Source organism: Anabrus simplex, chromosome 1 (genome assembly GCF_040414725.1).
Source record: "Anabrus simplex isolate iqAnaSimp1 chromosome 1, ASM4041472v1, whole genome shotgun sequence".
NCBI classification, from domain to species: domain Eukaryota; kingdom Metazoa; phylum Arthropoda; class Insecta; order Orthoptera; family Tettigoniidae; genus Anabrus; species Anabrus simplex.
Window position 1 is genome coordinate 736,768,470 of NC_090265.1, and position 27,300 is coordinate 736,795,769.

The 27,300-nt window shown below is 38.6% G+C and overlaps 1 long non-coding RNA gene across 1 annotated transcript; it reads right to left on the minus strand.

Annotated features, from left to right (window-relative positions):
* Nucleotides 1-11,024: 11,024 nt before the first annotated feature.
* LOC137496971 (uncharacterized) lies at nt 11,025-25,655 on the minus strand. Its single transcript, XR_011017552.1, has 2 exons — nt 25,316-25,655; nt 11,025-12,954 (listed from the first exon to the last, which is right to left on the minus strand). It is a non-coding gene; the product is annotated as an uncharacterized lncRNA (long non-coding RNA).
* Between the last annotated feature and the right edge of the window lie 1,645 nt (nt 25,656-27,300).

A 27,300-nucleotide genomic window follows, 5' to 3' on the forward strand; every position in this document is an offset into this window, starting at 1 on the left:
TTCCTTCTCAGATTTTCTCATTACTTATTTTGTCTCCTCTTCTACTCTTCTGTATCATACTCCTCAAGAACTTCATTTCGGCTGCCTGTATTCGACTCTCATCCTTCTTCGTCACTGTCCAAGTTTCTGGTCCATAAGTTGTTAAGGGTACGTAATACATCTTGTACATAGTTTCCTTTGATTCCATTGGTACATCTTTGTCCCATAACATGTTTCTTACACTATGAGAGAAATCACTTCCAGCTTGAATCCTCTTACTAATCTCAGCATCCAGTCGAGCATTCTCCATTAATTCACTCTGCAGGTATTTGAACGTCTCTACTACTTCCAGGGGCTTGCCTGCAAGTCTAATCTGACCTTTCCCTTCTTTCTCCCCTCTAGTCATAACAAGAGTTTTCCTCTTTTCTAACTCATTTTCAATCCACATTGTTCGATCTTCTCATTCACCACAACCAACTTCTTGAACCCTCATGACCTTTTCTCCCCAAATCACAATATCATCTGCAAATAACAACATGTTCATTTCTCTTTCTTCGTATACTGCTTTTGCTGTTCTCATGATGTCATCCACTACTATCGTAAACAGGAATGGCGACAGAACATTTTCCTGTCTCAGCCCACTAGTGATTTTGAACCAACTTGTCCTATCGGTACCTCACAAGTCTAATATTATCAGCATCAGAAGAGAACGAGGGTTGACCAAGGAATGTCAGACAGGAAGGAGCTTGGCAAAGTTCAGCAATCTGCAATGTCAGGTTGACACCTCTTACAACAGATACGATATATTCCACTGCCCCCACCCAGATTCAGCTCTGAACATCCCTATGGTCCTAAACTCATGAGATAATTATGGGAACACATTTTTCCTTCCTGCCTTTCATTAACCTTCTTTTCTTTATCCAATACCATCCCTTCCAGGTATAGTTACATTACATCCATGTGTTAACCTTGTTGCTGAGACTCTTAAAACAACTCACTGCTACTCCAGTTATACTCAGCTACTATGACTCAGAGGCTTAGATATTAAAGGTAGGTATGGCTGAAATTTAAAGGATTTTGGTTTTTAAATTATTTTTTTTGCATAATAGAATAGCCCAGTCCATCCTGCACCAAAAAGTAATAAATTAGTGTCCAATATGATATTGATAACTTATAAACAATCATGAGAGAACAGTTCTCAAGTGATGACACGCTTGTCTCTTTTTGAAGTGTCGTTTTCTCAGCTTCACATTTTAGCAGTTGTTGCTGTGTACAAATTGATAGGGTTTTCCTCATAACCAGTACAAAATTTACTTACAAGCTGTGTTGCATGTCAGCAACATTTTTATATCCAATGTGCATAACAGTCTTACTTTCAACATCTAATCAGGGCCATGCCCTTCAAAATGTAAGAATTACGAAGTCTATTGACTGCAATAATCTTTACAGAATTATAAAATGTACATCGAACTTTTTATATCCATGATACATTTTTTATCTATTTGATTTCATTTCTTATAAAATTGTGTCACGAGGAATGTTTGTTATTGCATGTCAAAAAATTGTATATAAAGAAGAATAACTTCAAAACTAAATGACCTAAATTAATGAAATTTAGTAAACTGCTTACTAGTAAGGGTCTGTGTATGCGGCATAAATTTCATTACAATACCTCAAAAACTGGAGGAGTTCAAAATTTCAGTCATTCCTCTCCTGAACACTTTACCTCATGAATATCTATAGAACCAGTATCAGACATAACACTTCCAAGATATTTGAATTGATGGTTCATCTGTAGCTGTTTCCCCTCCATCTCAATGTGTCCCATTGGTTGCCCGTATCTCTTCATGACAATAACCTCACTTTTCTCTTGGCGAGTCCATATTCTTTAGCAGATTCTACCCAGGAGTTTATTTGTCCTTGAAGATCTTCTTTAGAGTCTCCCCACAAGCATATATCATCTTCGAACAATATAACTTTCATTTTCTTACCTCCAATGGTTTGGTGAAGTTTTCTCTGAATCTCGTTCATCACAGTGATGAAAAGAAGAGGAGACAGAACACCACCCTGTCTTAACCCAGATTTTATATCAAAGGTTTCAGTCATTCCTACAGGTGTTTTGACTTTACTTCGGGTATCTTCATACAAATTCTTGATCTGGTGTATCATGTCATCCTCTATTCCAATTTTTTTCAGTGCTTCCCACACCTTCTCTCTATTCACTGCATCAAATGCTTTCTTGATATCCAGAAAGGCTAACCACAAATCTCGGTTGTGTTCATAGTATTTTTCCATTAACTGACGGACTGTAAAGATTAAATCAGTTGTTGATCTCCCCTTCCTGAATCCATACTGTTCTTCGAAGAGGTTCTCTTCAATAAGGGGTCTGATTTTACGCTCTATAATTCTTTCATAAAGTTTACCAACTTGAGATGTTAAAGTGATGCCTCTATAGTTGGAACATTTCTTTCTGTTTCCTTTCTTGAAGATTGGAATTATGATGCCTGTTTTCCAATCGACTGGTATGTCCCCTTCTTTCCAGATCTTATGAAAGAGTCTGTAGATCCAATGTTTTCCAGAAATGCCCATTGCCTTGATCATTTCTCCATTAATTTCATCAGACCCTGCTGATTTTCCAGTTTTGATGTATTTCCAGGCATATTCTACATCATTCCATGTTAATTCTAACCTGTTGTCAGAGGCAGACTTGCAGGAGGTAGTACCGGTACTGTCTTTTTGTGTAGGCTGCATGCAATTCACATTTAGTAATTCATCAGAATAAGTCATCCAAGTCTCTTTGATCTTCTCATCTTCAGTGATCAGATTTTCATTAACATCTCTTAGGTATTTGGAGTGTTCTTTATCTCTTTTTCTATTTTTCATCATCCCATATAACATTTTCTTATTACCATTAACATCCTCTTTCAATTCATCACTCCACTTGTTCAACCACTTCTCTCGTTCTTCTGTAACAACTTTGTTTGCTTGTTTTTTAGCAACCCTGTATAGTTCCTTATTATGATCCATCTGGTTCTTGAAATATTTTCTGAACATGTTGTTCTTGTTCAGGACAGCAGTTCTTGTTCTGTAATTCCACCATGGAGTTTCCTTCCATCTTCTTGTGCCACTGGTTCGTCCACAAACCTTCTCAGTTATCATTACTAGATTTTCTTTCAGATCCTTCCATTCCTCCTCAACTGTTCTTTCATCTGTCTTTGGTATCACTGTTTTGATGTTTTCTTGGAACTGTATTATTCTATCATTGTCCTTCAGCTTCCAGGTCTTGAGTTTCTTTACCTGTATGGTTCTTACTTCTTTTAGCTTGTTAAACTTTAAGTATCCAATGAGGAGTCTATGATCACTTTCCAGGGAGACACTAGGAATCACTTTTACATCTAACAGTCTATTTTGTAGTTGTTTCTCGATCAAAAAGTAATCTATAAGAAATTCACTTTTTCCATCCCATCCATATCTTGTGACCTTATGGCTTTTTTGTTTTTGATACCATGAGTTCCCTATTATAAGGTTGTTCCTCAGGCAGAGGTCAAGTAGTCTAGTTCCTTCTGGGTTTCGTGGACCCCATCCATGTGCTCCTAGAATTCTTTCATATCCATCCGTCACAGTTCCAACTTGAGCATTCATATCCCCTATGATAATTGTTCCATCTTCTCTTATTCTTTCCTCTATGTCTTCTTCAAAATGTTCTTTTTCTTCATCTTCACAACCAGTCTGTGGTGCATAGCACTGAATGATGTTGATGTTCTGGGAAGAATCCAATTTCAGCATTATGTGAAGAATCCGATCAGAAACATATTTTACTTCTACTACATGATCTTTCATTTGATGATCCATAACAACAAGAACTCCATTTTTTGCTTGATCTCCACCTGACCAAAATAGACGGTATCCCTCTCTGAGTTCCTTTGATCCTTTTCCCTTCCACTTGGTTTCACTGAGTCCCAGTATGTTTATGCTCCTTGTTTTCATTAAGTCTACACATTCCTCTATTTTGCCAGTTAGTGTCAGAAAGTTTAGCGTGGCAATTTTGATTTCAGTCTCATATCGAGTTTTGTGTGTTCTCCTCTTTGGTTGTGATGGAGCATCGGGTATTGGACCGTCATTTATCATTACCAATGATGGAACCATAGTCATTATTCTGGTGATTACAATATTTCCATCCGAGGCCTCATTTAGTTTTAAAAGCAATTCCAAATTATTCAGAAGCTGGCTTGCTGGGCCTATCACTTCCGAAGATGTTTCTGTCGGGGTTATCTCCCTTAGCCTTTAATAGTCCCCTATCAACCTGCAAGGCAGAAGGCCCAGAGTCAGATCTCAGGGATAAGATATTGCCTCTTCCGCCAGATCCGCCGTACCAGTGTTTTTCACTTCCGCCTTCACTGCCATTGAGGTCTTCATCCGTATCCCTGTGCATGGGTTCCATGTTATACCCCACAGGACTGGGTCCCCAACTGAACTCACTCTGGCCTACTGAAGTGTAGGGTGCCCACCCCACATCTGTCAATTGAAGGTAGCCTGCTTGAACAGACTTAACATGCTTAAGTTTTTCAGCAGCACTTCGTGTAGGCTGAAGATGCACTGCTACTATGTTTCTACACAGCTAGGGTCTTTTCCTGGATTGATTATTGTAGTGCAGCTTGTGGTTCAGCATCAAAATCTATGCAGAACCTTTTAGATAGTGTTCACCATGGTGGAGTTAGACTAGCAAATACCTGCCCAATTCCCAGCCTACTCGCAGAATTGGGAGTTCAATCATTTAAATAGTGCGACAGAAGAGATAGTCCTCATGTATGTTGCCAAAATTTATGAAATGCCACAACATCCATTCTGTCAATGTACCAGTACCACCCAATACCACAGCAGGTACCATTATTGGCCAAATACCTCGTGGCTGACTGGGATTCAATTGATAGGTTCTGTCGTGAGTTAGATGTGACTATTGGTGATTGGCTTAAGCAGAACCCCTAGCCAGGAAGCTATGCAGCTAGTTTCACGGTAGGATATATGCCTAGATCTTATCTGCAGATCTAAGATGAAAATGAGTGTGTCTGTTCATCAGAAGTATTTACAGGACTTCACTTACCTGTATCCAAACTGGTGACATGTCATCATGGATGATTCTAAGATTGAGATTGGAGAAGTTGTGGGATGTTCATTTGTCTCTGATAATGTCAGCATAAGGATCTCACCTCCTGGTGTCTGGAGCTTTCCACAAACTTAGAAACTCTGCAGTTTACACTGGGTGACGAAAGAGACCACTTGTTATGTCTCTGCAGTCTATTGACAGCTCCACTGTTACAGCATATTCATGACCTTCTAGACAGATTGTGTGATGCTGACACCAGACTATTCGTGTGGCTCCCTAGGCATGTTGGGATTGCACAATGGACCTTGTGGTGAAGCTGCAAAATGGTACTTTTACCACCTAGGCCTGTGAATGTACCAGCTAGGGATATTTGTTTTTGGCTATGCTGAACTATCTTGACATCCTGGGAATTGGAATAGCTAGTCACCCGAACTCCCAACAAGCTGAGAGCAATACAGAAAGCAGCTACCTGTGGCGGTTTTCTTTCCGGCCTTCATGGAGAGAGGCCATATTGTTAGGGCCATGGAAAATATATGCACTCTTACCTCCTAAAGAAGGAAGACCACCCCCCCATCATGTTCTTGTGGTGCCAACTTCACCGTGTTCCACATCCTTACAGAGTGTGCTGATATCTCTGGCTTGAGATGGAACCTCGGCCTGCAGGAGACACTCAAACTCATCCTAGACAATGATGTGAATACTGCTGATCTCATCATTCACTTTATCTGTGAGACGTAGTGGTGGTGGTGGTTATTATTGTTTTAAGAGGAAGTACAAGTAGACAACTTGGTGGTATGTTCATTTCAATGATGATGATGCTTGTTGTTTAAAGGGGCCTAACATCTAGGTCATTGCCCCTAATGGTACGAAATGAGATGAAATGAATTGACAAATTAAAAGTCCAAAATATTCCACTGACCAGAATTCAAAACATGAGGACAAAGAATGAATGGATGGATATGAATTTAAAACAATCAGTGGAACCAACCCACAGTGCCTCATATTCACAGAAGATGGCGTAAAACAATGGTATTACTCACCAAGCAACTGCTTCTATAGCACAATGCTGAATCGATGATGCTTGTAGTCGAAAGGGGTCCAAACTCCAAGTCATCAGCCCCTCATAATGTTACTTATCACTAGGAAAATAGAAGCAAGGTATTTGTCATGTTGGGGTACTAATCAAATTAGCGTAGACTCGCAGTATTCCACACATCATGGTACTAGTCACAGGTAATGAAATTCGCACATGTAATACAGACCTATGGTGTTTCACACATTGCGGCACCATTTACAGGCAACACAAACCTACGGTGTTCATCTCGTAAGTCTACTAACCAGTGGGACTCGCGCTATCCCATGGTGTTCCTCATATAGTGGGTACTAATCATAGGCACATCAGAATCATGGTGTCGCTCATCCCATGGTGTCGCTCATACAATGCTACTGATCATAGGTATTGTAAAGGCCGGCAATGCACTCTGCTGCTACTAATCACAAACCTATTTGGTACCTAACTTAGTGGTACTACGCGCAAGTAAAAGCGACCCATGGTGCTCCCCGCATGGTGGTACTAATCACAAGCAGTTTCATGGTTTCCCAAAGGGGATCGTACATTTTGAGAGGGATAGAACGTTGAAAAGGGAACATAATAGAATGATAGATCAGTGTAGGAAGATGAAGCAATAGGGAGGAGAGCAAAGACATGAAAGTAAAAAGGACTGAAGATCTGTCAAGACCCCTAAGTGAGTGTAAATGTCTGAAGTCCACACAAAGCTGGGAAGCAAACCTAAAACACTGGAGCTGGGGAAACTGGCTCATATGAGAAGAAAACCAACATGTTAGAAAATGCTAGGATGTGATGATTCTTTGTTTTGTTTTCGTGTTCTTGTTTCCTCATTCCAGCCTGTCATTGTGTTCATTCCATTATGGCTTCTTTTTCTTTGTTCCCAACTCTATATATCTGACTAGATTCAATTGAATATGGAGCTCTTCTAAAGAATTCTGTGCATACCCTTGTCAGTGGCCTGTGTTTCAAGCCATTCCTATTGTGATGAATGAAACTTGTAATTCTGAATGTCCTTTTGTTTTACGAGGAGAGGCCAGACCCTGTGGCCAGCTGATTTCAACAAGCTTCAATGTACCTTTGGGAGGACACTCAACAGTAACTCGTGTATAACTGTTCAGGTCAATACGCTCTTGTTTTCAATGTTTTGTTTCGAATGTCATCATGCAGAATACACTTCAGACAAAGTGGAGGAGACAGAACACTAAAAGGTGAACAAATTTTACTTAAACATGTCAGGTCTGCAACCTAATAATTAAAAAAAATTGATGAATCCCCAATTCCAACGCAACGCATATATACTTGGAGGCGTACCTCACAGTCAACTGGACTGGTGGCCTAGTGGTCACCGTACTTGTCTACGAACCTCAAAGACGTGAGTTTGAGTTTTTCTACCTGAAATTAATATAGGCCTAAACATTCTCACAGTTACTGCTTGATCTCTCTCTCTCTCTCTCTCACTCTCTCTCTCTCTCTCTCTCTCTCTCTCTCTCTCTCTATATATATATATATTAATTTGAGGTAGGAAATAAAGTTCACTGCAGTTTGCCTAATATTTTTATTCACATTTTTTTCACGTTCTCTCATATAATAATTCATTTTGTACAAAAAATACAGCTGCGGCAAGACTAAAACTCATGTCATTGAGGTTCGTAGACAAGTACAGTGAACACTTGGCCGCCACTCTACTTGACTGTGCTGTATGCGTTGCATTGGAAAATAGGAACTCATCAATTTTTCAGAAATTATTAGGTTGCAGACCTGACATGTTTAAATAAAATGTGTTCACGTTTTAGTGTTCTATCACTTCCACTTAGTCCGAAGCGGATCCTGCGTCATGACATTTGTCCTCAACTCTTTCAGAAACAAAAGCCTATTGACCTAAACCCTTATACACAAATTACTGTTGAGTGTCCTCCAACAGGTACATTTAAGCTCGCTGAAATCGGTCTGGCCTCTTCTTGTTAGCCAGAGCTGCAAGAGAACACTATTATCAGTGATCTAGATTTAAAACTAACAGGACATGATCCTAAATTGGATTATCTTATGATCAGAAAACATATTTAGATCTCAGCCATGAAGGGCAAAAACTAACAATGAATATTGTTGACATTCCACAGATCAAACAGAACAGCGACGGAGTTCGCGAACCAAACGTCGTACGTGCTGTGCATTCTGTAATGAAGAGTACATCAACCTGCCACACAAGAACTTATGAGCAGGGTAAGTCTTACCTTTAAGTTCATCTGTGGATATGATCACATTTAATTTTGTTTATACCGTATTAAGGCTAATTAAAAACGTTTTGAATGAAGTAATGTCTATGTAGCCTAAATGTCTTATAATAAATTTTATCTTAATCACTCTTAACATATGATAATATGTATATGTGGATACCATTAAAATTTTAAAATTGTGTGAGGTCAACACCTTGAACTGAATTAATGACGTGATCTTTAAACCTCTTATTCAACATTCAGTTTTTACAACTTTTACCATTTATCATTTCCTGTTATGAAATTATTTTCATTTCAAAACTATGCATGGTGCTACAGACCTAGTAGGCCTTCTACCAAACGACTTCTGCTCAGGCTGGAAGCCTGCAGATTAAGAGGTGATGCATGGCCAGCGAGACAAATTTTCTTATCCATAATTCTTGTGTTTCTATCACCATCAGACAGCTGTTCTAATGTAGACTGAGTGGACCTCAAACCATCCATCAGATCCAGATGAAATTCCCTCACCAGGCTGAGAATCAAACCTGGGTCCTCTTGTTAGGTGTCTGACTCGTTACCTCTAGACAGCACGGGTGGCTTAAAAAAGGCAAAAGAAATCTCTGTACAGGCAATGAAGCCTGCCATTATAGGCCCAGTGTTCAGTAGCCAGGCCCTGTTTGTCTTAAGCCATGATAAAAGTGATGAAAAGCATTGGTCCACCTTCTCCTGGCTTGGCAGTACCTTATAAGGACTCCCTTTTCAAGGTGATGGTGAAGACCTCAGTGGCAACTAAGGTAGAGAAGGTGACCTTCAGTTAAAAGAAATGAAGTATTTTTAAGAGTTTGTTCAAGTAGGCAGTGGGTTTTATGAGTAGGGTCCTTTTCAATTACAGTGAACGAACTGTCAGAAAAGAAATCTTTAGTCTTATCAATATATTCATTTCTTTCCATTATGCCAGTAGTATTACCCTTGTCAGCCTTAGTGATAATAAGATTATCTTCTTTTTAAGAGCGCATAATCACTTCTGATCAGTGATTGATTCTTTATTGCTAATGGGGAAGTTGGGGGTTCATATTTGAGTTAAGAATGTTGTTAATTTTATGTTTTACTTTGAACCTAACTTCATCCTGTTCTTCAAGGAGTAATTTACTGATGGCTAGTTCAGATTCTAAAATCATAATAGTAGTGGTATCAAGCATATTAAGATTAGGCCAATTGTGATTAGGACCTTTGGCTAAAATAGAATTTTTGTCATCATTTAGAGGAACATTGGATAAATTAATAATTGGTGGATGAAATTGAATCGTTGTGCTAGAGGAATTTCTATTACCAGAAGCAAGGTTGTTAGGTTTAGAACTTTTTAGCATGCAAAGCTTCTTATCCAAAGTTTTCTGTTTCTTAGCTAATATGGTGAAAAGTCTATTATCAGTTTGAGACTGAAATAAATTCCATTGAACACTTGAAAGTAAATTTGCAGCTACGAGGTGAGTTTCATATAATCTATGATTTGCTAAAGATTTTTTCTTGTATAGGAATTTAATTTCTTTGTTTTAATTTGGGTCTTAGCAATGTGAGGAGAAGGTCGAAATCTTTTCAAGTGTCCTTTGAGAAAATTGGGTGTCAAATTATATGTAATACATTGTTTAAGAAACTCCATATCTTTGCCTAATTTGGCTATATTAACTTTTAAACCTAAGTATAAATAGGCTTTATGTTTTGCCTGTTCTTCAAATGTACAGCAGCACATTTAAGGAGCAAGCATGTGATGTACTGATGATGGCTTCCTCCCGGGTAAAATATTCCGGAGGTAAACTAGCCCCCAATTCGGATCTCCGGGTAGGTTAGAGAATCTGAAAAGGGAGATGGATAGACTAAAGTTAAATGTAGTTGGTATAAGTGAAGTATGTTGGCAGGAGGAACAGACTTTTTGATCAGGTGACTAGAGAATTATCAACACAAAATCAAACAGGGGAAATGCAGGAGTTGGTTTAATAATGAATAAGAAAATAGGGCAGCGGGTAAGCTACTATGACCAGCATAGTGAAAGAATTATTGTTGTCAAGATAGACGCCAAACCAATGCCCACCACAATAGTGCAGGTCTATATGCCTACTAGTTCAGCGGATGATGAGGAAATTGAAGGAATATATGAAGAGAGAGAAGATTTAATACAACACGTAAAAGGTGACGAGAATCTAATTGTGATAGGAGACTGGAATGTAGTGATAGGCCAAGAAAGAGAAGGAGAATTTGTATTGGGACAAAGGAACGAAAGAGGAAGTCAGCTGGTTGAATTCTGCACTGATCATAATTTAGTCCTTGCCAATACTTGGTTCAAACACCACAAACGATGGCTATGTACATGGACGAGACCTGGAGACACTGGAAGGTATCAAATAGACTTCATTATGATTAGACAGAGATTCAGAAACCAGGTGTTGGATTGCAAAACTTTCCTAGGACCAGATGTGGACTCTGACCACAACTTGTTGGTCATGAAATGCCACCTGAGGTTGAAGAAATTGAAGAAAGGAAGGAATGCACGGAGATGGGATCTAGATAAGTTGAAAGAAAAGAGTGTTACGATGATACCCGTGGAGCAGGAAGAGGTTAAAGAAAGTCCCAGGGTGAATGGGTCTATCTACAATATCAAAATTCATTTGAAACTTGAACTGAAGTTTATATTTCTTTTAGAATTTCAAACTTAACAATTTTTCACTGAATAAACATAACGATAAAACATCAGGTACAATGACAATTTCATAAATTGGAAAATTCAAAATTCAGACCTTGACAATTCTGGGTTACAAGCCCCTAGGTTACAAATTTACAATTGAAAGTGGTATTATGTAGTTAAGGGCAGAAATCCCCTAATTCAAGAGCACTTGCTCCCTAAATTACAATATCTAGCCTCCCAAAGGCACACTTTACTGTTACAAAACTTTGAAAAAGAGCTAACAGTCTCTTAGTTTTCCCGGCCTACTCAAGGCAATATTACATGAAAATCTGACAATCTCTGATCTCTTAAGCACTATTTACGAATTGAAATATTATTACACAGAGGTATCTTGTACCCAACCTACAGGGCTTTTGCGAAAAAAGAACAGGAAAAAAAAAACCGTCTGAACACAAACTAAATGGAGGCAAACACTGTGCTCCAGATAATAAAACATTAAAACCTATAGGGCTCTCAGCCGATGAAACTGGGGCTATTCCCAAACGACTGAGGTGGCTCGAATGGAAATAACTTTAATGCATGACAGAAACGAAAGGTTACGAAAACGTAGCCACCTCAAACCAAGATGAAGGGGAGCTTGAGAGGGTAACTCACTCTCTATCCCCAATTTACAGTTAAAACTTAGTGAAAATTTTACATTAGCCAAAAGAAGATTTACATTTTAGAAAGGTTTGTTACATAGTTAAAGATATGGAACTTCCCCTTGAATAAAGCTATGGAGGTAGCAAGAAAGACAGAATTTACATGGCCATTACCTTATAGATGTTCTGCTGACCAAAGAAAGAGGCGGCCCTGCCTCCTGCCATAACACACACAATTATAAAGACGGTGATCAATTGATTAGGAAACCCAAAAAGCTGCAACTTATATACCCTCAGGGAAGGTTTGAGAGAATTCAAGACTAAACCAGCCACACTCTCTCAATTTTATTGGTTAAGTTCAAAAGTTACACTCAAAATCGAACAAGAAGCCTGTGATAGGTTGAAAATTAATCACCAAAATTTGTCATTGGCCAGATTCAAAACTGGCAGAAAGAAAAAGAAGTGTTGCCAACCCAAAAATAAATTAACATAGATTCAGTTATGGAGAACCTAGAAATACAAAACTTCTTTAAGTTATAAGTTTTTTCACCTTGCACCAAATGGTAGTGACATCTGTGGAAAAATGCCCATATTTTTTGATGTATGTCAAACAAAATCAGGAGAAATTCAATCAGTTTAGGAAATTCACAACAGCACAATTACTTAATATCTCAGTGGTGACATCTTCTGATCAAAGTTCCAACTTGTTGTGTTATTAGTTTCGTTTTTGATTGATAGAGGAGTTTATTAAGGCACTAATTTTGAATGAGCGGAGTTGAGGTGTACCTTCCGGTACATCCCTCCCCCCCCCAAATGTCCTTCCATCCTTGGGGTGACACAGAATAATTTTGAGAAAACATTTCCAGTAGGAAAATATTTCTAAGTTTTTTTTTGACAGTGGATTTGTAGGAAAAATTCTTAAATGCAGCAGCTTTAGAGTGTCCTTGTGCTTGTAGAAAGTTAAATACATGTTGATAGATTTGACGGCAAGATCTGCCGCCACTGCTGATACCCAGGAGAGGTTACCCGGACCTCCCAAGTACCCTCAGATACTCCTCTCCCACTACTATGAGAGGGGTAGTCGCTGATTAGAAGTATATGTACAGTCCCCAGAAGTATTGGTGGTAGGGTTACCGACACTTCAGCCTTTGCCAGGAAGATGCGCTCCGGCGCACCGTTGAAGGAGTCTTCACTGGAGTGAAGTGGGTCTTTACCCCACTATGTTTCTCTCACCAGATGTTGTGTACGGCAGCGAACGGCTGAGGGGGTTACTGAAACAGTAAGATCAAGGTGACAGAGAAGCGTTGTTGCTTGAGATTCGAGAGTACAATCTTTATTTGAGAGGAAGAGGGGCGGGCGGCATTGGTGGTGATGTGTGGAATGAAAGATGACAGGGAAAACCGGAGTACCCGGAGAAAATCCTGTCCCGCCTCCGCTTTGTTCAGCACAAATCTCACATGGAGTGACCGGGATTTGAACCACGGTATCCAGCAGTGAGAGGCAGACGCGTTGCCGTCTGAACCATGGAGGCTTTTATTCACATATATACACAAAATAATACACACACAACTTTTATCACAGTATCACAACTAACACTTCACTTCAAGAATACAATCAATCAATCAATCAATCAATCAATCAATCAATCAATCAATCAATCAATCAATCAATCAATCAATCAATCAATTAATTAATCAATCACGACTGATCTGCATTTAGGGCAGTTGCCCAGGTGGCAGATTCCCTATCTGAACACAAATTCCATCTGTTGCACATCGTTGGAATCTCAAAGATATTCTCTTTGCAATAGCGCTGCTGTAAGTATTTATCCTCCTTGCTTGGCCCAACTACTGGGTAGAAACAAAAGAATGACGCTAACCGCTGTTTATTTTCACTACGGGTTCCTCAATGCATGGTGTTATGTGTTCTTTGCTAAATGATTACAATGAAAGGGAATTGTATTGTGATCATGATTTATTCAGTGAAAGTGAGAGTTCAAGTGAACCTAGTGATGATGATAATGTTAATTGTGGTGAAGACGACAGTGGTATTCTCGATATCATTTTACCGACAACAGCTGGTGCTGACGGGATTTCATACTCGGATACTGCAAATACCCCCAAATTTGCATATTCTGTTCCTATCCCCAATAAACTACTATTTACTGGGCAAGCAGGTTTGAAAATATACAAGGTTTTCTGAAAATGAATATCGGAGTTTTAAGGCTCTATAGTGCTTATTACATTGAACTTACATTTGCAAATAATACATCACGTCAAAGAGAAACTCAAACAGTTTGTCCTACAAGTGTTCAATGTGAACTCCATTCGTCACACAGACATATAGAGTTGATAGCAGAGTTCACCCCACATCTCGTTCAGTGTGCCTGGAGTAATTGTTACAACAGGTGTTTCAATCCTGTCTTCTTAAAACTCTCCACACTGACATCACTGGAACTGCTAATTCACGACAAGCCCTCCGAACTGATTTCTTGGGGCTATGCGTGAAAGTCACTTTCACTTGTTCAAGACGTGCTTTTTTTGTTGGTCGTCTGGTACTCTTGCCTTTTGCAAAGACAGCCGGTGTCTTCAAACTTATAACATCTATGAATGTTATTATCACTTGGAGGATTACAATGCAACTTAATATGGAACACACATTGCACTGAGACTACAGATTCACCATCAACAGCGTTACATGCCCTCACTCCATTATGAGCACTGCACAGAGGTTTGGAATTGAATCCAGGCTTTTGGCACGCAATCTAGTATACCACCACCTCCACTACGCTGACGGCCATTATTCTGATGGTGAAAATTTTTTCTACCAATGGGACTCGAACCGGCTAACCACGGTGTCAGACTGTTGACGCTTCAAAGCCTAAACGATCACGGCCACCAGGCGGGCTAGTTCAAATTATCCTAATTGAACACTGCATTTGCGAAGTTGCACTTAAGTAGGTTCCTATTCAGCCATGGTGTACATGATGTATAGATCTATTCTGCCTTTCTCCTTGTTCTTCCCTTCCCACAACAAAACTGAAAGTGGCTGAATGAAATGGAGGAAGATCTTGCATTAGGCCCACTTTAGACTACCGGAACATGACTACTTATCATTACCTCAAAAAGTGCTTGCAATTTTTATTTGAGTCACGCCAGAAGACAGGGCTGGGCAAGTCAGAAGCAAATGTAGGAGCCAGTAAAATTACCTGCGTGCCAGACATAAAAAATAATTTGCTTACCCCTGTAATATTAACCAGTTCAATCTCTCACTTCATCTTAATCACTATCAAATCACATTCACTACTCTAGATACTTCATTTAACCTTTCCACTGCTGAGTTTTAATGACCAGGCGAACCCTTCTGGGCCGGGTTCTCTTTTAAGGAAGAAGCACTTTTACAGATACATTTTTGCTGATACTATCAACGGAATGCATATCGTCCCCTTAGCCCAATACGGGGTCGGGGATGAATAGGCTTATAGGCTTATGAATAGGAACTGTCCCAGTATTTGCTTGAGAGTGCAAAAGGGAAACTATAAAGGAGAAAAAATTCTCAGGACAGCTGACGGTGGGGTTCGAACGCACTCGCCTGTCAAATGCAGAGCTTGGCTACAATGCCGTAGCATGTTAACATGCAAGGCTACTCTGCTCGGTGATATTATTACTGAAATATAATATAAAATTGTTGATCCAAGAACTGGTATTATCAAAATCATTAACATTTAGGGAAAAAAGATTTTTCTGAGGAGGGGGTGACAATTTCGCATGAGATCCATCATTACTAGTTCGTCTCGCACTTTGTTGTAGTTCTGTATTGCCCCCTATATATTATCCATCTTCATCATCAAAATATAGCTCTTCAGAATCACTGTTTATGAGGAAACATTCACTTTCTTCATCAACAAGAGTTGAATATATACTTGAAGACTCCATGATGGCTACACGTCAGTGGGAATGATTTTCCACTCCAACGAAGCTGATTTAACACCAGATCGCTTTCAAGACATGCGAAATGGAGTGCCATATCTGCCATACAGAAATTCTTTGAGCATTTCCATGGAATTTCAAAGCATGGCACTATATCCCGTTCATGTATGAGATTGGTGGAGTACACACTGCACCAAAACGTACATATACAGGTTTGGCGGGCGAGGCACGGCGTTCATTAAAATATGTATATATTGTACCAGTAAATAGTCCGACTTTATGAATTAATATTATGGTTAGCATGAAGTAGGTCTCAGAGCAATTCTGGGTGGTTTCTAGCTAGGAGGCAGGAGGCAGGGTCCTATCTATAAGAAATTTTTTAAATAGATTGAATAATAGTTTTTTATATTCAGTTAATGCATTTCAAAGTGAACATCACCTTAGTGTTGATAGTCGCTGTCTTCAACATCGCCTTTTGATGACACGTGCTCCCAGTTCACCAGGCTGAACGGGGCTGGAACACATTCTGAAAGTAGCCAATATTACGTTGAGATAAGGCCGGAATATCCAGGTTCGTTAGATATGGGTTTGAGTCTTCAACATTCGATGTTCTGGATTATCTCCAACGTTCTCCGATGATGATGCGGTGTAATCACTCGTCACATAACTTATACGAGTGTCCAGAATTACACAGTCCCCCGACACTTTGGTTTAACAGCACTGTTTCATTTAATGTGGTTGTGATATACAGTCGAATTCACCCTTAATCTTGTAGATAGAATTTATAAGTTCACTAAAGATGAAGATGCGGATAGCATCGAGATTGGAAGAAAATAAAGCACAGTTCATGAATAGAAATAATGAAACTGAAAATTGTTCATGCACTTGGCACAGTTCGCAGTGACTTTCCACTAAATAAAGTAGCACTTGACATTGAAAGAAATGTATGACTGCTCTAGAGTTTATCAAAGACACTGCTGTCAGTCATGAAAAAACACTAAACACTTTGACGAAGAAATAAGGTTGAAATGAAAAGCACAGTTCGTTGTTAGGCGCACTTGACATTAAATAAAATATGTGACTGTTCTAGAGTTTATCAAAGACATTGCTGCCAGTCACGCACAAATAATTTACACACTGTTCATAAGAAATAATACACAATTTTGAATTGGATAAAGAACACAGTTTGAGTTTGGAGTGAAACCTTGGTGTCGTAGCACACGATTATGGTAATCACTTGCATTAATACTCTTGTGAAAGTTCGAATACTTTCATAAACACTCTAAATACCAATGAAATTATGCTGACTGAGATACTTCAAAATGTCACAGTTTATAGTATAACGTAGTAGTGTCACAATGAAATTAAATATGTTTGTACAGATGCTAAGTTTCACACGAGCTAGGTGGTAATAAACTCAGTTCTACAAGAACAAAAGTAAGTTGCATCGAGAAGTTTCTACATGCAATACCCGACTTGTCGTAATCAGAGTTCCAATACGTGCACAGATTACAAATTTAACTTGATTGATAGACTTGATTGATATATTAGGGTTCACCACATGCGCAGTTGATAAGTTCAACATGACTGTCAGTGTTTAAGTCCCACATGAAGACTTTGAATATTCAAAGGTAGACTCTGTCAGCACTTTGACGAACACTGCAGCGTGGAGAGTCAGGCAGAACACCCAACTATGACTGTCTGATCTGGGTAAAGTGAGCTCTCCTTATATTCAGTTCGGGGTTCCTACATCATCATATAACGTGATCTCTTGAGGCTGACGCGAAGCCCTCGACGGATTTCCTTGAGATTCACAATTTGGGATGTTTATGTTATCCTCCTCAGAATGAAGTATAACTCAAGTCGCTGCGATTAATATTGGAGAAGTTTTGAATTTTTGTCAATGGAGTGTTCGCGAAGGTGTGATGTTCATATCCAGAATATACCAGGCCATGCAGGCTACATGTGGTGTCAGGCGGGTAGACTATATTGTCCCTGCAGCTACTTCACACACACATCTATTGGCACCTCGCCTGTTCGCTCCTCCAAACGTAAATAAACCAAATTCACTCTGAACGTCTTGCGTGATGATGAAGTATAATTAATGGCCAAAAAATACAGCATGTACAGGTCGTAACGGGTACAATATATATATAGGTTTAGCGTTGAATGGGTTAATGGGCCAAATGTACTAAGACCAGAGCAGTTATTACATAGTAGTCCAGCACCCAAGGAAAATAGTGAATAAAATCTGGTGCCAAGAGCGGCAAAAGCAAAGGTTTAAGTTATCGATGTAATGGTTAAAGGCGATCATGAGATGTAGGGCTATCGGATGCTCATACTGATTCGAGTCAATGTTCAGGTGTTACCACCGCTTAAGACTGTTTCTAAACCTAATAATCTCTGTAATTATATACGCTGGAGGGATGACAACAACAACAACAAAAATAAATTACCTTAGGAACAAATTTTATCATGGAGTTATTTTAAATGCCTCCAAATTAATGTTTTATGCGTTTTTCTTCAGAATGGAGTTTAGCAGTTACAATTCGAAAATGTTAGCTGCCTATACATTTCTTTCCGGCACCATGACGTGCGAGCACCTGGGATTTCTCTAGCCCTGCCATAAGATATAATGTTTTGGTTATTTTTAAAATGTATTTAAGTTGTTGAACCTCTCAAGTCTGCCAGCTCAATTCTCTTCTGATAAAGTGTCCTTTTTGCTTACAGTTAAAATGAAAGATGATGAAGCGGAGTTATCAGCAACCGCAGAAGCAAAGCAAGAGCCTCCAGTACCGGTCGAGCCTGAAGATGTTCATAAAGCGGGTGCGAAGGATCCAGTGGCACAGGTGGAGTCAAAGGAACTAGTGGAGCCAGCCGAGTCTAAGAACGCAGCACTGGACCAACAGGTTACGGAGCCAGAGAAGAAGGAGGAGGCAAAGCTCGTGGACCAAGATGCCATTCACAAAGAGGATGAGGAGTTGGCCGAAGCAGAGAACAGGGCAGAAAATGATGCCGAGGAGAAAGACACTGAACTTCTGCGTAAACTCGAGGAGCACGAAGAGCAACAAATAAAATATCTTCAAGAGCAGAAACAGATTTTTCAAGCGCTGCAAGAGCACAAGAAGGAGATAGAAAGAACTAAGAACCTCACAGTAGAACAAGTTAACAAAGTCGTTGGCGGCGATGGTGCAAAGGAAGTCGGTGTTCCTGAACAAGTAGTCCTGGCCAAGGATAGTCAGCAGAAAATTGTTGTCCAGAGAAAGCTAATGTTCCAGCCATGAACAATCCAAATATTGACCAGATAAAAGTTTTTACCACAGATACAATTAAACTTCCTGAACAGACAGTCCTAACCAAGACCAGTTCAAACATCCAACAAAATGAATTTATCCCAGAAAAACTTAAAATTCCTGAACAGAGATTCGCAGTCGAAGACAAACCTAGTATCTTACAAAATGAAGTTACCCCAGGAAGACCTAAAAATCCAGAACAGAGATTCCCAGCCGAAGAAAATCCAAATATGTCACAAAACAGTTATCCCAGACAAAGTTAAAATTCCAGAACAGAGGTTCCCAGTCAAGAACATTCCAAGTATCATTCAACAGCAGATAGCTCATATTGCTGAACAAGATGGCTTGGTCAAAGATGGTGTGAATATTGCGCAGCAGAAAGTTATCCCGGAGAAAATCCACTTTCCAGTGCAGGAGACAAAAGTTCAAAAGGACGCTCTTCAGAATGTTGCTGGGAATGCAGTGGGGAACATGAAGGCAAACGGTCTTAAAACAAATCTTGTTTACAGTGAGGGAGCTTATCACAAGCAGGACTCGATAATGAAGTCGCCAAGGTGAAGGCGGGGAAACCAGGTGAGCAGTCTAATGCCACATTACATTTGTCCCTACAGGTAAGACTCATAATCATATTTCCTTATTCAGTTTGATATCTGTATTCATGTAACATAAAAACTTTCCACACTGTCCGGCTCCATGGCTAAATGGTTAGCGTGCTGGCCTTTGGTCACTCACGTCCTGGGTTCGATTCCCGGCAGCGTTGGGTATTTAACCTTAATTGGTTAATGTCGCTGGCACGGGGGCTGGGTGTATGTGTCGTCTTCATCATCATTTCATCCTCATCACAATGCACAGGTCGCCTCCGGGCGTCTAATCAAAAGACCTGCATCTAGCGAGCCGAACTTCTCCTTGGACACTCCCGGCACTAAAAGCCATACGCCTTTTCATTTCAAACACACAACAATTTCAATATAAATTATGCACTGTAAACAAACCTGTAAAAATAAACACTATTATACAAAGAATGATATGTTTCATTCTACAAATTCTATCAAATCACTTAAAAGATCCATATATATGTACAATATTGTTTACGTTGCTTAAACTTGTCAATGATAGAGAGTTAGGTGATAATATGGACAAGTAATAACAGATAATGAATTTATAAGTCACAAATGAAAGATAAGTTCCACCTAATCAATACTATTTTATTGTCACATGTAGGACCGGTTTCGACCTCTCAAAAGGTCATCCTCAACTACACTAGAATTGCATTTACATATTATGCGTCATATTGAGAACTAATGACATACTCTAGAATTCAATGATTTTAAAGTGGTTATACCCATGCTGAGAATTCAATATTATACAATTACAAAAATTGATTGCTCTTATTACACTCAATGTACATATGTAAGAAACTAATATGAGTTCGTCTTTTCTTTAATGGGATGAGTATGTCGGAGTATTTTTAACATAGGCATTTGCCTAGTCAGTTTAATTGATCTCCAATCTTTTGAGTATTTAGTCCTGTATGAAATGAACTTAGTTGAACAATTGTAAAATAATCAGTATTATAGTCGTTTTAACAATAATTTACTCTAAATGTAGAGATATACATGTTGATAGTTCAATAAAACAAATGACTAGCCAAAATAAAAAATTAGTAAATATAGTTTAACGTGCTTGACTGCACTGTTGATTGTCTAATGCGGCAGGTAATAGTGTTTCTTGCATTGTACTGTTTGTGTTATATTAGAATAATAAGAAGTAGGCACATAAACAAACAATTAAACACATTAAAACGATAAAAGTCACAATACAAATTAGTGGACATGGTTTAACTTAATTAAAATGTTGACTGTCTAAAGCGGCAGATAATAGTAGTTCTTGCATTTTTGCAATGCGTATTATGTTAGAATTATGTGAAATAGCTCATAAGCAAATCTCTTGTTATGTTATTATTTGCTTTACGTCGCACCGACACAGATAGGTCTTATGGCGACGATGGGGCAGGAAGGGCTAGGAGTGGGAAGGAAGCGGCCGTGGCCTTAATTAAGGTACAGCCCCAGCATTTGCCTGGTGTGAAAATGGGAAACCACGGAAAACCATCTTCAGGGCTGCCGACAGTGGGGTTCGAACCCACGATCTCCCGAATACTGGATACTGGCCGCACTTAAGCGACTGCAGCTATCGAGCTCGGTAGCAAAACTCTTAAACACATTAAAACATTAAAATCACTGCAATTTGCGTTGGATGTAAACTTCAGTTGACAGACATGAACATGTCAACGCTATTAAGTATAATCATTTCTCTGCAATAGGACAGCATATGCATGATTACAAACATAATTTTACAGATATAGATAATGATTTGAAAATATTAAATACAAATCCGAAAGGCCCTTTGCTTAATATATACGAGGAGTTATACATAACATTTGATCAATATACTAATTCCAATTATAATATCAATGAACTGAGAAAACCAACATTTTATTTAATAAAATTATCCCAATTGTAAAGAATGATTACATCAAATTAGTTAACAAACAGCGTCATATGCAAGCCATAGCGCAGACAGCGGACACGCCCGGCTCTGCCCATACACACAACAAGGCTTCCCACACACACCCCTCCAACCCCTCCTCAACAGCCGACAACATTATCAGAAGTACAAGGTACAATACGCGACAGACAGCCAAACAGCAAACATCTCAACCACCCCACAGCAGTAAGTAAATTTTCATAGAACTCACACTAGTATTCAACTTTTATTTCAATCAGAATTTCTAATTCAATCATTTCGACTTGCAGAGGCATAATATGTTAAATGCAATTCTAGTATAGCCGAGGATGACCTTTTGAGAGGTCGAAACCGGTCCTACATGTGACAGTAAAATAGTATTGATTAGGTGGAAAGTTTCTTTCATTTATGACTTATGGTGACTATCAATACAGAATAAAAAATGAAATTTATCAATCAAGATAATGAATTTACAAGTATTAACACATTCTCTAGACTGCTGATGCTAAGTCCGTTGTCACCAAACACTGTTTAAGGACTCTGGTCATGGAGAGGCAAATGGAAAGTTTTGGGCATAGCATACTGTTGGCGGAGAGGGGAGGGGAAGCAGGGGAGTAATGAGTGGAACATTGTGGGTTCTTCCTATTGGATGTTATAATCTAAAATACTGTACTGTGGAGTCAGGATGGGGAAATAGGGGTGGAGCAAGTGTAGCATTCTGGAACCTCCCTTCATCACTGGAAGGGAAGAGAAGGTTATTATGTATTTTATGTAATATGGATGAATGCAAGTTAATGATTTTAGGTAAATAAAGTATGGAATTGAAATAGGGAGTATCTGTTAGATGTTAATATTATGATAAACCACACTCTAAAGGCTGTTAAGCGTTAATTTCAAGAGTAAATGTTGCCCAAATGTTATGTAGGTAGAGAAAAGAGGGGGCAATTTTTAAAGTATTTATGGTCATTTAGGTTGGTTACATCAGCTTTTTTGTGATGTAAATTTTGATTGCTTCCTTTATATTCAAAGATTCAAGTATGGCTTCATTATTAACAAACTTTGTATTCATCATCATTTAGCATACTTTCGTGCCATTGGGAGGGTGTATATTGCCCCCTATTTCCTGCGTAGTCTCAGCTGGTGAGCGAGAGTCCCAGAGGTGAACCGTTCGTTAACTGGTGTCACTAATTTTTAAGGGCAGTTAATAGGACAAGGACTGACGACAATGGAAAAACAAACAATTTAAAAATAAGGTTTGATATTTATTGCTAATAGCACTCCTTTAAACAAAAATTTAACAAAATTTTACAAACAAAAACTTGAGGTTGTTATGCATTTTCTTCTCATAAGACAGTTTTATACAATTCTGACTCTCTTGTCCTTCCACATTGAAGCATGAATTACACTGAAATGTAAATAAAATTTAAAATTAGCCTCCATCTGGCTTGAAGAAAACAAAATTGTTGAGGGTGAACCTCATCTTAACTTCTTTGAACAGTGAACTTAATAGAAACTGGCTATTGCGATAGCATAATTTCAACTCAGGAAAATAGAACATTTCTCTTAGTGAAAAAATCTTTGAATGATAATAGTGTTGTGAATATCTCAAGATAATGCTGAAATATACACATCATAATTTCATCTTAATTATGGATAGATTCCACTGATATTGAAAAAATTCCCAACAAAAAATTTGAATAAATTACATTCTCAAGAATATTTTAATTAATGTAATTTCAAACAATTATGTTGATTTAAAACTTCACAAGTGTAATTATGACCTTAAAAAAGCATTCTTTCCATGAAAATCCTGCAAAATGTGATTGAAATTAATTTGTGACATTTATAAATTAACGTTACACAACACAATGGAAAATTTTACAATATTTAAAAAGAAAAGATAAAATTTGTTTATGCGAGGTTGAAATGGATCGGGCCTATTCATTTTTAACAGCACATCAATGTAGAACTTTACTTAAATACACTATAAAATTCAGTAAACATAATTAATTTCTACAAAATAAACCAGCACAAACAACGCCGGAATAACCTGAGCCCACCATGGTGAACACGTCGTTAGGTTAAAACCACATTTGAATAAATCACAAGAAAAAATATACCTAACTACTGCATTCACTCCACATTCACACATGTGATACAAGAATTTTACCTATATTATTTAAAAATGAATTCTAGAATTTAATTTTAGGTTATGATTTTTATCATAATCCTATCAATGGAATAGTCAGATGACAGTATTTGGTAAATTGTTACATCCGACATTCAGTTACATGTGACTGAATATTGACAATCACTTTTAAAAGAAAATAGCAGGATTAATACAATGTCGATCACATACAAATTCAGCAATATAATACTCAGAAGAACTTCCTCTTCTTCTTAAGACGCTGTCTCCAAGCTGGGGTTGGCAATCAATGGAACTAGCTCTGATCTTGACAGCACAGAATGGAATGCCACTTCAGTAGTATGGCAGTGCCATGTTTGAAAGACTTTCAGCCACGAATTTCATCTTTTCCCAGCAGATCTCTTCCCCTGTATCTTTCCTTCAATAATAAGCTGTAATAACTGATATCTCTCACCTCTCATGATATGGCCTAGGTATTCTGTTTCCTCTGTTTTATGGTCAGCAGTAGTTCTTTTTGCTTTTTCATCTGACTAAGGTCCTCAACATTTGAGATTTTCATTACCCAAGATATCCGCAAGAGACTGAGATACAGGTACATTTCAAAGGCATCAATACGTTTTTCTATAACTGGAATCAGAGTCCAGCATTCACATCCATATAGGAGAACTGGTCAACAATTATCATGCACATCATTAAGGTTAAACGTCAATGTCACCAGACACATGGTCAATGAGTCATGTTAAATTGTTATTATTGCCAAATGTCATCAATATCAATTAACACGTGCTCAAAATTTGCAGAATGCATTGTAACCCAATACACATGCTTCTCCAAAAAATCCACAAATTAATCCCACAGGGTCACCGTATTCCAGGCTCATACTGCAATTCCTCAACAGAGCACACATTAAATATCTCGCAAGAACAGCAAATATTATTTATCACTTTATTTCAACTGGGCCTTAAAAATTTTTTTTTTTTTTTTTGCTAGGGGCTTTACGTCGCACCGACACATATAGGTCTTTTGGCGACGATGGGATAGGAAAGGCCTAGGAGTTGGAAGGAAGCGGCCGTGGCCTTAATTAAGGTACAGCCCCAGCATTTGCCTGGTGTGAAAATGGGAAACCACGGAAAACCATTTTCAGGGCTGCCGATAGTGGGATTCAAACCTACTATCTCCCGGATGCAAAAATTATTATTATTATTATTATTATTATTATTATTATTATTATTATTATTATTATTATTATTATTATTATTATTATTATTATTATTATTATTATCATTAGTGGTGATTTATAGTCCTAACACAAATCTGAATTTAACACTGAATTCGATGAAACTATCCTGCATAAATCCACAGTAATGCATAAGATGAACTGCACACCGAAGTACGTCATATAAGACACAACGTAAATTTGTCCCACACGAGTTCATAAATGTAGAATTGTTTAATTAAATTATATTTTATCCAAGAGGTCCATTACTTTTAAACATTATGTTTGAACAGCAAACTACACTAAAAGAATCCAAATAACATTCACGCTCAATGTAACAACACTAACGACACCAGAAGAATGAAGTATGAAAATATTGAAAAATTGCGCTGATCTGATATAAATAATAATAGAAATGAAGAGGCACATACTACTTCTACATAGATGGACAGTAATAATATTGCAAAAGTTTACTTAAATTTGTGATAAGACACGATCTCTTTCCAAGTGGCTGAATCTGCTCACCTGTTGCAGGTGGTGCTGGTCGCTTTCTCCCTCATGTTAGAATGTGCCTACATTTAGCACAACATGATGACAGCAAAGTCCATTTTCGTAGGTGAATTATTTGCTCCTCTTGAAGATAGGCGTAGATGGTTATTGTGAATTGTAGAGGTCCTCTTCTTTCTTGAAGTTCTGATGGTGGCTGAAACTGACACAAACAGCTTTATAAAGTTTATCAAGTATGACCACGTCGAATAAATAGCTTGATGAACACACTTAACTTGAAGCTCACCAAAATCTGCAGCAATACAGAATCACAATTAAAGAGAGATTGTATGCATTTTTCTCAAGCTTATATTCCCTCGGCTGTGGAGGTGTGGCGCTTTCCTGACACACATAATTGTTTGTCTTGATGTTCTGTGATAGGCTGTAATTCTTTCCAGAAATGACTGGGCTCCGATTGAGTTTTGACATGCGCAAGTACATGCAGAAGCAACCTTGAAAAATTCCTGGCTTGTCACGTGACTACCATATGTTTATTGATCGTCAGGCTGGAATAATCAATAGTCTGCACACTCCCCAAAACTGGTCAAACCACCTCTCTCAATGAGAACACACCCATTCACAAATAAAACATCACACTGCACTCCCAATGAAATAATGTTGTTAGCCATTAAGAACGCATAATATTCTTCTTCTTTTGCTACCGCATTTCCCACACATGTGGGGTCGCGGTTGCGAACTGCGTCGCACATGTGGATTTAGCTCTGTTTTACGGCTGGATGACCTTCCTGCCTCCAACCCTATAGGGAGGGATGAAATTACAATTGAGTGTTTCTGTGGTGGTTGGTAGTGTAGTGTGTAGTGTGAATATCAAGAAGAGAGTGTTGGGATGGACACAAATATCCAGTCCCCAAGCCAGAAGAATTAATCAGAAGAGATTAAAATCCCCGACCCGGCCGGGAATCAAACCCGGGACCCTCTGAACTGAAGGCCAGTACACTGACCATTCAGCCAACGAGTCGGACTTTAAGAACACGTAATAAAAATGCTTATTATGAGCCAAACTTGAAGGGTACAATATAGCACATAAGATTCTCCATCGTTTCCTCTCATCCCACCAGCTTTGTTTGAGTCTTCTCCTCTCTTTACCCTTTTCAACCATCTTGTCTCTCAGTCTTCCACTCATCTACTTGCTGCCAACTCCAATCTAGTGCACTCTTCTTGGTATATGTACCTGACCTGCCCGAACTTGTCCCTATTCTCTTTTGTAGTTTAGTTTATTGCCTTTCTTACATGGCAAGGCTCAGACTATGAAGCCTGCTATTATGCCAAACTATAACATGCAACACCATTATTCAGTTTATAGAATAATGTAAATGCATAGGAACGTCAGTAAATACCTGCAATTTTGCTCTAATCATCTTCAGGTTGGCTCTAAATCATTGTATGCTCACCAGCTGTTGGATGGTGTAGACGGCTGCACCACACTCTATTTGCACCATGGAAGAGCAGCATTCCGTAATTTTTTTTTTTGTGGTCTGAGGATGTACCAGGAGCAGAAAATCATAGAAGACATTCAGCACAATACAGGAACAATGTTTTGCTACAGCGAAGTGATTACCAGTGGAATGAAGAGTTCAAGAGGGATTGCAGAAGCGTGAAGGATGAAGAAAGATACGGGCGTCCATCTGCAGACATAACTCAAGCCAATATTGAACCAGTGTGTGATATGATCCTGAATAACAGATGAGTGACTGTTCTATGAACTTCCACTCCTGGTACATCCTCAGACCACAAAATACTTATTACGGAACACTGTTCTTTCTTGATGCAAACAGAGTGTGCTGCGGTCATTTTTACGTCGCAACAGCGCAAGCTGTACTGATCTGATAACGCTGAAACCTACCACAGATGTAGACAATGGTGTCACCTAGTGGCTAGTGAACACACAACGCCATATAGCCAACCTAAGACAATCAGAGCAGAATTGCAGACTCTTTTTGACC